Genomic DNA, 10,967 nt, shown 5'->3' on the forward strand with positions numbered 1-10,967 from the left:
CCCACCTGCCTCTCCTTTCGCACACCCCGCCTCCCTTTTAATGCCACTCCTGCGTCCCTACCAATACCCAGTAGTTATGGAGACAGCTCGGGGCACCTCTCTGGACAGAGCAAGGGGATTCCTTGTGCTAATGAAGGACATTAACCCAGAGGACAAATCGAGATTACTCCTTAAAATCTTGCTGCTAAAAATCTTCTGGGATTATTCTGGGAATATGGTGGTATTTGTAGAAAAAGCATCCCAAGTTAAATGCTACATAACCTGATACTGCTGGATTTAGAATCCCCCTACAACTGGTTGCTAGTTCATTTTTCCAGTAGCCTTTAGTTAGGCAGTGAGTCCTATACCGTGTCACTCATTTTTTTTCTCCCTTTCCTCTGCATGTGTAATATCAGCAGACAAAAGCTCAAGGAGGGGAGGGTCCAGCATGATGGCTCCACAATGAAATATTTCATTATTTACTCCCCTTCCTCTCCCAATCTCCTCCCTAGCCATTTAGCTGTTTTGAGGTTTGGTTTTTACATATATATATATGTATATATATATATACACACACACACACACACACATACACGCACACATATACATACATGGTTTTACATATATATACATATACATGTATATATGTACATATGTATACATATATGTATATGTATATATATGTTTTTTAATGTGTGTATATACTTCTTTTTTTTTAATGTTTTATTTTATTTTTGAGAGACAGAGAAAGACAGCATGAGTGGGGGAAGAGCAGAGAGAGAGGGAGACACAGAATCTGAAGCAGGCTCCAGGCTCTGAGCTGTCAGCACAGAGCCTGACGCGGGGCTCGAACCCACAAACTGTGAGATCATGGCCTGAGCCGAAGTCGGACTCCTGACCGACTGAGCCACCCAGGTGCCCCTATACGTCTTTTCAATAAAGAAATGCACTGAGAAGATTCCTTTACTTCCACCCACCTCCTGGCCCCCCTCCCCAAATGCCTCCTGTTGGTGGAGCTGGCATCAGAGCCCTAATCTGGAGAGGTTGAACCACCCTAGAGATTCAAAACCGCAACCAGAAAGTATTTCCATAGCACTCGTCTGTGCAAAACGCAGAGCCCCAAAGCAGGTTTTCAGTTTCAAACCTAATTCTGACTCCTCTAGTGTGAACTGTTTCCTCGCCTGTCTTTAAGAGTGTTGTTTCTACGGTGAATTTTCTCGAACAATCGCCCTCTCATGAGACTCCTTTCTGGTGCCCCTCCTGTTCTTTCCCTTACACCTGGCAACAGAAGACATGTTCTGTCCTCTGGCAGCACACTGGCATGACACGTGGCTCCTGGGGGAGTTCTTCAAAGAAACAGATTCTTGCTTGATCCCTGACCTACTCACACAAACAGAGCCCACGGCAGGAAGGCCCAGTTCTCCCCGAGTGAGTGAGCCGTGGCCTCGCCACCCACCAGGCGCAGCTGCTCCGCTAATTTTAGAACTCTGAGAAGCCACCTGACTTTAAGGCACTTCAGAGACACACATCACACCCTATCTCAGGAGGTGATCTAGGTGGGGCCCACTCCTCGTTTTAGCACCCATCACACCTTTGTGAGCTAGAAAAGTGACTTTGGGGGAGGCTCCTCTCAATAAATGGTAAAAATAAAAAACAAGCCTCCATCAGCCGACAAAGTGCAGTTCCCACCTGGTCTAGGCCCGCAGCAGGAGGCTAATCTGTCCATTTGCCTGCTCTCTACCTGCACGCCCCAACACCACCTCACGTTCCGAATGTCCACAGCAGAGTTCACCAGCCTCCCCCAGACCCTTTCCTCCTGTCTGCCTGTGGGAGGCATCTCCTGCTACCCAAGCTAGGACCCTCAGGTCAGCCCCAACGACCTTCCCTTCCTCTCCCTTCTTAAACTAAAAACTTTTATCTCCTGAAATCCTCCTCCTCTCCATTCTCACAGCCTTTGCCCGACGCCAGGCCCTCTCTGACTCTCACCTGCGTACTGCGACCCGGGGATGGTCTTCTGCCTTCCTCCTCATGTTCAGTCCAACTACCAAGACAAGTTTTCTAAAACCAGGTCTATCTCTAGCTTAAACTCCTTCAACGCTCTCCTGTCAGGGTCCCCATGCTATATGCCCACTAGAATCATCTGGGGAGCTTTTTAAAGTGCTCAGTGCCCAGCTTCCGCCCCCAGAGATTCTTATTTAATTGGAACAGTTGGGAGAAGGCATCCATATTTCTTTTTTTAATTCCCTAGGAAATTCTAACGTGCAACTAAGGTTGAGAACCACTGACCTGTAGGATGAAGTCCCAACTTCCCATGGAGCCCAAGACTCTGCCTGACCAGGCTCCTGCCGATCCCTCCAGCCGGCCTCACCGCTGGCCTCGCCATGCCTTTATGCTCCAGCAACACTGAACTGCTTGGAGTTACCACCACCACTCCATGGCTCATGGCATTTCCCCCAGCCCAACATGACTTCCCTACTGGTCCAACTTCACTTTCTACAGGAAGCCATTCCCGACTACCTACTTCAGCACTTTCTCTCACCTCCTGGTGCTCCATAAAACCGTGGTTATGTCTCTTTACTGAACATCCACATTATGTTATGGTGATCTAGTTATGCATTCATTATCCTTTTTTTTTTTTTTTTTTTAAATTTTTTTTTTTTCAACGTTTATTTATTTTTGGGACAGAGAGAGACAGAGCATGAACGGGGGAGGGGCAGAGAGAGAGGGAGACACAGAATCGGAAACAGGCTCCAGGCTCTGAGCAGTCAGCCCAGAGCCTGACGCGGGGCTCGAACTCACGGACCGCGAGATCGTGACCTGGCTGAAGTCGGACGCTTAACCGACTGCGCCACCCAGGCGCCCCGCATTCATTATCCTTAAGTCAAAGGATGTACACTTATTTACATATGGATACTTCATGGAGCCCAAAGCTGCTAAAAGTGTATCCAGGCCTCTGGAGCTCTGCAACCCCGAATTAGAAAGCTGCCCAGGACCAAGATACTTCCTCTATGTCCCTCTCTCTTGTTGGGATTTCATGGCCTCTGGCCTCTCCTCATTACTTTTGGTTCTTCTTGGCAGACAACATTCTCCACCTCTGTTTGCCCAGATGAACTAAAGTTGGCCGTTCCACAAAGGCAGGCTTAAATCCTGAAGGTACATGTTCTCACTTGCAACAACACTGACTAGCATCCTAAATGTCAATTCCAAAGTCCCAGAAAAGAGAATCTTATTCCAGGAATTTGCCCTGTTCCAGTCAGCTGTGACCAAATCTGCTGCATTAAGAAGGCAGGTCTTGGGAAAAGGGAGATAAACCAAGGGATGGATGGGCAGATACCCCAAAAAAGTGACAATTGTGCTCCAAGAATCAAAGGATTCTTGAGCCGTGTGATAAACAAGTGTAGATCAGCAATACCAAGTGCTACAGCAGCCCAGGAGGAAACCATTATTTCGGTCTTGGCTGTCAGGAAAGCCTACGCAGAAAAGTTGACATTAGACCTGGACCTTAAAGGATGAGTAGGATTTTTCCAGGCATAGGGAAAATAAAGGATATTCTAGGTGAAGACGAGATCAACAAGGTCTTTGGAGAGTATGTTTCTCTGTGAAAGTGCATGGATGGGACTGGAGTGGTACCAGGATGGCAGGACCAGCACATGGGGGTAGAAATGTGGGTTTGGTCTAGACTGTGAGAGTCTTCATACACCACACGGAGTCTGGTCTTCATTGTTCGTGAGGTGGGCTCCTTCTAGAGGACCTCAGTCACTCAGGTAATGAGAAAGTAAAGTGAGCAGACTCAGGGAGGGGCCTTGAGGGTCTGTGCGGGGCAATGGGTAGATTCTTACCAGACTTTACAGCTCAAAAAGCACTTGACTTGTGATACCTCATCTCATCCTCACAATATCACAACCTAGGTAGGGCTATCTCTTATTTTACCTGTGTTACTAAAGATGAAAATGTGGTTCAATTCACTTAAGTAACTTGCCCAAGGTCATGCAACCAACCAGCAAAAGCATAACTTGAATTTAAGTCTTTTGATTCTAGAGTCTATGCTCAGTCTACGGCACCAAGCTACACAGCAATGGAAAGGCCATATCTCTATGATCTAGAGAAAGGGAATGAATACTTCAGGAAAAATATTTTCATTATTGACTAATGATAAGGAAAAATACTCATGATAGGATACCAACTGGTAGAGAGAAGGTTGATTGTAAAACTACTTTAAGCATTGTGGTGTTAATCTTTTTTAAAGTGTGCGCATATATAAAGTGTGTGTATACACACACACACACATATATATGTACACACACACACACACACACATATATATATATATATGTATATACACACACACACATGCATTGAAAAAATGCCAAAAGGAAAAAAATCACTTTGTTTTGGGTGATTTTTATTTTTATCTGGGCAATTCTTATTGTTATCATTATATCCTTCTGTATCTTCCAAAATTTCTCCAATGAAATTGCATTACTTTTAAGTGAGATCTATGCTTTTTCATGGTAATTGTATATTCTCGTGGTGAACTAGTTAAATAGTATTCTTACAGAATTTTCCCATATAGATAGTAGCTAATTCTACTTTTAAAAAACACAAATGAGGGGCGCCTGGGTGGCGCAGTCGGTTGGGCGTCCGACTTCGGCTCAGGTCACGATCTCGCGGTCTGTGAGTTCGAGCCCCGCGTCAGGCTCTGGGCTGATGGCTCAGAGCCTGGAGCCTGTTTCCGATTCTGTGTCTCCCTCTCTCTCTGACCCTCCCCCGTTCATGCTCTGTCTCTCTGTGTCCCCAAAAAATAAATAAACGTTGAAAAAAAAATTAAAAAAAAAAAAACACAAATGAGGGCGTACTGTACCTACTGTCCTCCACCTTGTTTTCTCACTTAAAATCTCTTAGTCATATTTTCATATCCAGACCTGGGGATCTACCTCATTCTCTGGCAGTTGTGTGGCATTCCACTGAAGGGATGTATCATACCTTACTTATCCAATCCATTTTTTAGACATATTTAAGAGTTCCAGATTTTTTGATATAGTAAGTACACTATGTTTATATCCTTATACATTGCCCACACATTTTATTGTGTATGAAGAAGAACTACCTCATAGTTGGAATTACTGGGTAGGAGGACATATGCATTTATATATGCTGCCATATTGCCCTCACCTTCACTGACTATGGGTTAAAACTTTTGTCAGTCTGTTCCAGCTTGATGTGTGTGTGTGTGTGTGTGTGTGTGTGTGTGTGTGTGTGTGTTTAAGAATTTTTTCACAAAATACTTACAAAGAAAAAGTTTCCACCATTGACGAATACAGAGCATATTGGTCACAGTCCAAAATACACCAGGTAATTACACAATTCTTTTCATCAAAATTGTGCAACTTGGGGTTATAATATTTCCCCCAGCATCCGCTTACCCCAAAACTACTGTTTATTGTTCATTGTCAGTATATATGTAGTAATGAAAGCCAACCCTATTTATAGTAGGACATGAAAGTCATCTTATGACATAAATTGCTATAGTTAATAGTACAAGGCAGTAACTAAGATTTTTGTCCCTGTGATCGAATGATGGAAAAGAATCCATCATGGTTGCAAAGCTCCACTGAAAACAAGGAAGACTGTCCGAGAGGGGCATTCTCAGAGCCTGGCAGAAGCCTGGCCACAGTCTGGACAGTCAAGTACAGGATGAGCAGGAGGGGCCAAGAAGTGGTCTGGGTGATCAGCTGAGCACGTTTCCAAGGACTGCTGGTTGTTGGGTCTCCTGGGAATAAATACTCCCAGATAAACTGTACGTCTGTCTAGCCTTTCTGAGCTACGGAGTTGGTTGGTTGGTTGGTTTACGTGCTCGTTTCTTTGCTTTTTAGCTTTGAGTTATGAGCTGAATCCAGGTATAACTACATTGCGCACATATCCATTCGGGGAATAGGTTTTAAAGTAATCATGCTAACAGGAAAAATTTGTAAAGTGACTTCATCATCTCAGTAAATACCAAGAAATAATGCAAATAAATATTTATTCCTTTAAAAAAATTTTAATGTTTATTTATTTTTGAGAGAGAGAGAATGAAAAGGGGAGGGGCAGAGAGAGAAGGAGACACAAAATCCGAAGCAGGCTCCAGGCTCCAGCTGTCAGCACAGAGCCTGATGAGGGGCTCGAACCCACGAACCATGAGATCATGACCTGAGCTGAAGTTGGATGCTTAACCGACTAAGCCACCCAGGTGCCCCAACATTTATTCCTTTTGAAAACTCTTAAGTATTTTAACAAGAAGGGTTTCTGGATTAAACTTTCTTCTTTGAATAAATCACAACTACAAGCCAGTATTCTACAAAATGAGAATCTCTTCAAAGCAGAAACAAAGCCAGAGTGCTCTCTGCCATCATTACAATGTGGCATTGTAGTGCTGACAACATTCTGAGAAGGGTGACAAACAGAGACATCTGCACAGGAAAGGGATAATTAAAATATCTTTGGGAGATGATATTATAAACTTACAAAACTCAACAGGTGAATGGAGAGCTAGGGAGTATAAGGCAAATTCTCAAAATTGGGTGTTATTCTTTATACTAGTGACACACATAGAAAAAGTGATTCCATTCTATAAGAGTAACAAAAAACATAAATTCTTGAATATTGACTCAACTTGGGATAAAAAAAATTATCTTATTGAAAGAAATGGGAAACACATAATAGGCCAAATAAAGGGAGAGAAAAGGAGGCAAAATCTACCTTGCTTCTGGCTAAAAAGAAAATGAAACAAAGATAATAAATTTTATTTTTTAAATATTTAAAAAAATTTTTTTTTCAACGTTTTTTATTTACTTTTTTGGGACAGAGAGAGACAGAGCATGAACAGGGGAGGGGCAGAGAGAGAGGGAGACACAGAATCGGAAACAGGCTCCAGGCTCTGAGCCATCAGCCCAGAGCCTGACGCGGGGCTCGAACTCACGGACCGCGAGATCGTGACCTGGCTGAAGTCGGACGCTTAACCGACTGCGCCACCCAGGCGCCCCTATTTTTTAAATATTTTAAATTAGTATGTGAATTTAATGCAATTTAAGTTCCCCTAAAATGATTTATACAACTTGGCAAATAATGTGAAGTTAATCCAAAGAGCGGTCAAGAAAAACAAAATCTTTGTTTTTAATTTATTGATGCATTCTGTTAGATTTTGAAACACACAACTAAATCTTTTTGAAAATTGTATGATATTGACATAAAAACAGGAGGAGGGGGAAGGCACTAATTGAATAAAATGACTATTTCAGAAATAGTTCAACGGCCTTAGGGACAAAATATATTAGGGGAGAGAAGAGAAGACAAGCAGTATAATAATTTTTTTTAACATTTTTTTTAAAGTTTATTTATTTTGACAGTGAGTGAGAGCAGGGGGAAGGCAAAAAGGGAGAGAGAGAGAGAGAGAGAGAGAGAGAGAATCCCAAACGGGCTCCGCACTGTCAGCGGAGAGCCTGACGCGGGGCTCAAACTCATGAACTGTGAGATTATGACCTCAGCCGAGGTTGAGAGAGGCTTAACCAACTGAGCCACCCAAGCGCCCCTAAGCAGCATAGTGATTTTAAAAAGGAAACATTATTTAAACAAAACTGGAGGAAAAATGGGAGAATAATTATACATACATGTATACTCATACTTGGAATGAATTATTGAGAAAGTATCTGGTGTCTTGCCTTTTTTGTGGCTTATGGTTTTGTGGTGGCTTTTTTTTTTCCTTTCCTGCTGTGAATTCATCAGCAAAGACTGAAGGGAATTTTCCTTTTACCCCTATCAGAAAAGGCAGCCAGCCTTGGTGTTTCTGTGTTCCTGGTTCCCAAGGGACACATTTTGTGTGTTAGGACCAAACCTTTGTTTGGGAGCACTGGTTCCCAGGCAGGAGGAGGCTGGCGGTGGGGTGGGGGTGGGATTGGGAGCCATGAAGTGTCTAGAATTGGGAAGAGGCTTGATGACCGAAAGCAGTTGGATCTCCGGTTTGAGGGTTCTCTGAGGAGAGGGTCCCGCACAGCACCCAGGAGGTGGCAGGACCTTGAATGGGGAGTGGCTGCTGGGATGTTGTCGAGGCCAGATATCAAGCTCCTCAGCTGGGGAGCAACTGTCAGGCTGTCTGGCCTGCTGAGGAGGGAATGTAGCTGCAGGGCCTGATGGCCTCCGGGAGGTGGCTGTGTGTGGGCTTGCACAGGGGGCACCTGCAGTGACCAAATGGGGTACCGACAGAGGCCTCTCTCCCCGTCCTCCTAGACTGAGTGAATCCTGAGTGCCTGGCACAACCCAGGGAGAAGCTAGGGAGAGCAAGGCCTCCCTCCCTCAATAATCCATGCCCAGGCCCAGGGAGAAGGTATTGACCTGGAAAAGTAAAGTGATGTTTCTTGCGCCTCAAGCCCAGTGGAACAATTCATACCCATTATATGCATCATACATTTGACAAACACACATGGTTCAAAGAATTATTAAACAACCACAAACTGTTTTGAAAACTAGAAAACAAGCTAGTATATTTATCCCACTGGTGGACAGATAAATTTCTGGGCACCAAAAAAGTTTAAAAAAAAAAAAAAGAATATTTGATGGAATGGTCACCAAAACATATACAGCCCGACGGGTGCTTAGGGAATTACCATCACATATGCTACTCAGATTGCCCCCAAAATGGCCTGGATTCATCCTAACTCAGGGTCGGCTCTAATTAATCCATAAGTGACTGTTAGCAAAATGTTTTAATTACAGTGATGTAAACCCAGCAGCCTAATCTGCATTTTTCACCAAATGGGACACAAAAATTCATGCAGGGCCCAAGTTAACAAAGGACTGATTCAGCTTCTGCAGTGTCTTTCCAGAGTTGCTTTCTGAGGCAATGCTGGGAAGGGCCCTGGCCTTTCCGACCCCGATGAACCGGCCATTTGTGCTCCTCACAGCGCGAGTGGCTGCCTGTGACGTGGAGCTGAGCCTAAAGGCACGAAATAAAGCCAAGCTAGCAGTTCCATGTGGGGCCCAACCCATAACCCAGGTTGCCTTAGCATTAGGTTGTAAATCCAATAGCTGGTGTGGGGAGCAAGGCTAAATGTGACTCATCTGACCCCACAATGCAGCCACGGAGATCTTGAGGTGAAAAGTCGGGAGCGCGGGGGTACATGGTATATTAGTCGGGATTCTCCAGAGAAATAGAGTCAATAGGAGATAGACATATATACACACACACACACACACACACACACACACACACACACACGCACGCACACACCCCGCCTCGCTCTCTTTCTATATATGGCAGGGTGGGGAGGAATTGGCTCACATGAATAAGGAAGGTGAGAAATTCCACTGTCCTCTGCAAGCTGGAGACCCAGGAAAACCAGCATAGTTTCAGTCCGAGCCCCAAGCCTCGACAACCAAGAGAGCAGATGATGTTAAGTCCCAGTCCCTGTGCAGGGGAAGACCAATGTCACAGGAGACAACGTCAGACAGAGAGCAAAGGGGCCCTTCTTCCACTTTTTTCATTCTATACAGTTCCTCCATAGACTGGATGACGACCACACTAGGGATCTGCTTTACTCAGTCCCATTCAAATGCTAATCTCTTCCAGAAACCTTCTCACAGACACACCCAGAAATGATGTTTTAACGAGATATGTGGGCATCCTGGGTGACCCGGTCAAATTGACACATAAAGTTAACCATCACACAGGTGTGTAGGGGTTCAGCAGGGATTACTCATCTGCCTAACACTGTGGCTGTGGAATTAATCACCAACGCGTGTGTCCCATTAGCGGCCTTGAATTGCCCAATGGTTGGAGCTCAACCAAATTGCAGTTCATGATATAATTTTTTCAGCTTCTCAGATTTAATTCCACTAAAATTTCAGAATGAAACTGGGACACCATGGATTGCTGACAAAGGAACATTAGGTATGAATAATTCCTCGTCTGTCCTTGACTCAGGTTTGAGTCACATGGATGTTCCTTCAGCATCATCATCATTAAAAGTAAATGAATGTAGTTAGCATTCACTTAATGGAATTTCTGATCACGTGGTTCACCATTGTGAAAATTCGACGGTCCTGACCAATTAATTGAGTCAACTAGGCCAAATCTCAATATGTAATAAAAATGAATCTTCTGATACTTGTAGTGAACAAATTTAACATTATGATTAGACCATTGATGACCGTAAGTGTGCTGGCTATTGACATTTTCCAAGTTCTTATAGTTTTATTTTCTCTTTCCACAAAGGATGCTTCTTCCCGTGGCTGCTCAGACTATGTTTTCTTTTAGACAGTGATTGACATTCAGTCAATCAAAATGTTGTTACCATTCAGGGTAATGGCAGGAGCACTGAACTCGGTACTATAAGATCTGAATTGCAGTCCACGCAACCCCACTTATGAGTGTGTGACCTCGTGCAAGTTACTTGAAGGCACAGAAGTGTGATCTCCCCTTCATAAGATGGAAATAATCATACCTGCTGTGACATTCTTCCCGAGGCTTGTGGTGAGGCTCAAATGAGATGTTATACAAAAGTCTTTGTTAAAGCATAGAGTCCCATCAAACTGTAAGGTTTTTATGTTGTTTTTTTTTAATTTATTACAGGAGGGGAGGGGCAGAGAGAGAGAGGGAGAGAGAGAATCCCAAGCAGGCTCCACCCCATCAGTGCAGAGCCCAACACGGGGCTCAGCCCATGAACCCTGAGACCATGAACTGAGATGAGATCAAGAGTCAGACACTTACCAGACTGAGCCACCCGGTTGCCCCAACCGTGAGGTATTATTATTGGCACTCTCTAGGAATCAGTGTGCTTAAACCTTAGACTGCATTAAAATCACATGGCTTGCTGTCTCAAAACGTTCATTTCTAGGCCCTGCTCACAGAGAGCCTAGTTTAGAAGATTCTGGGTGGAGCTCTGAGATCCACATTTTTATCACTCACCACCACCCTTCCCTGGCCATGTGATTTGCATGTGAATGGTCCAGGGAGG

This window comes from Lynx canadensis, chromosome F1 (genome assembly GCF_007474595.2).
Source record: "Lynx canadensis isolate LIC74 chromosome F1, mLynCan4.pri.v2, whole genome shotgun sequence".
In the NCBI taxonomy this organism is placed as follows: Eukaryota; Metazoa; Chordata; class Mammalia; order Carnivora; family Felidae; genus Lynx; species Lynx canadensis.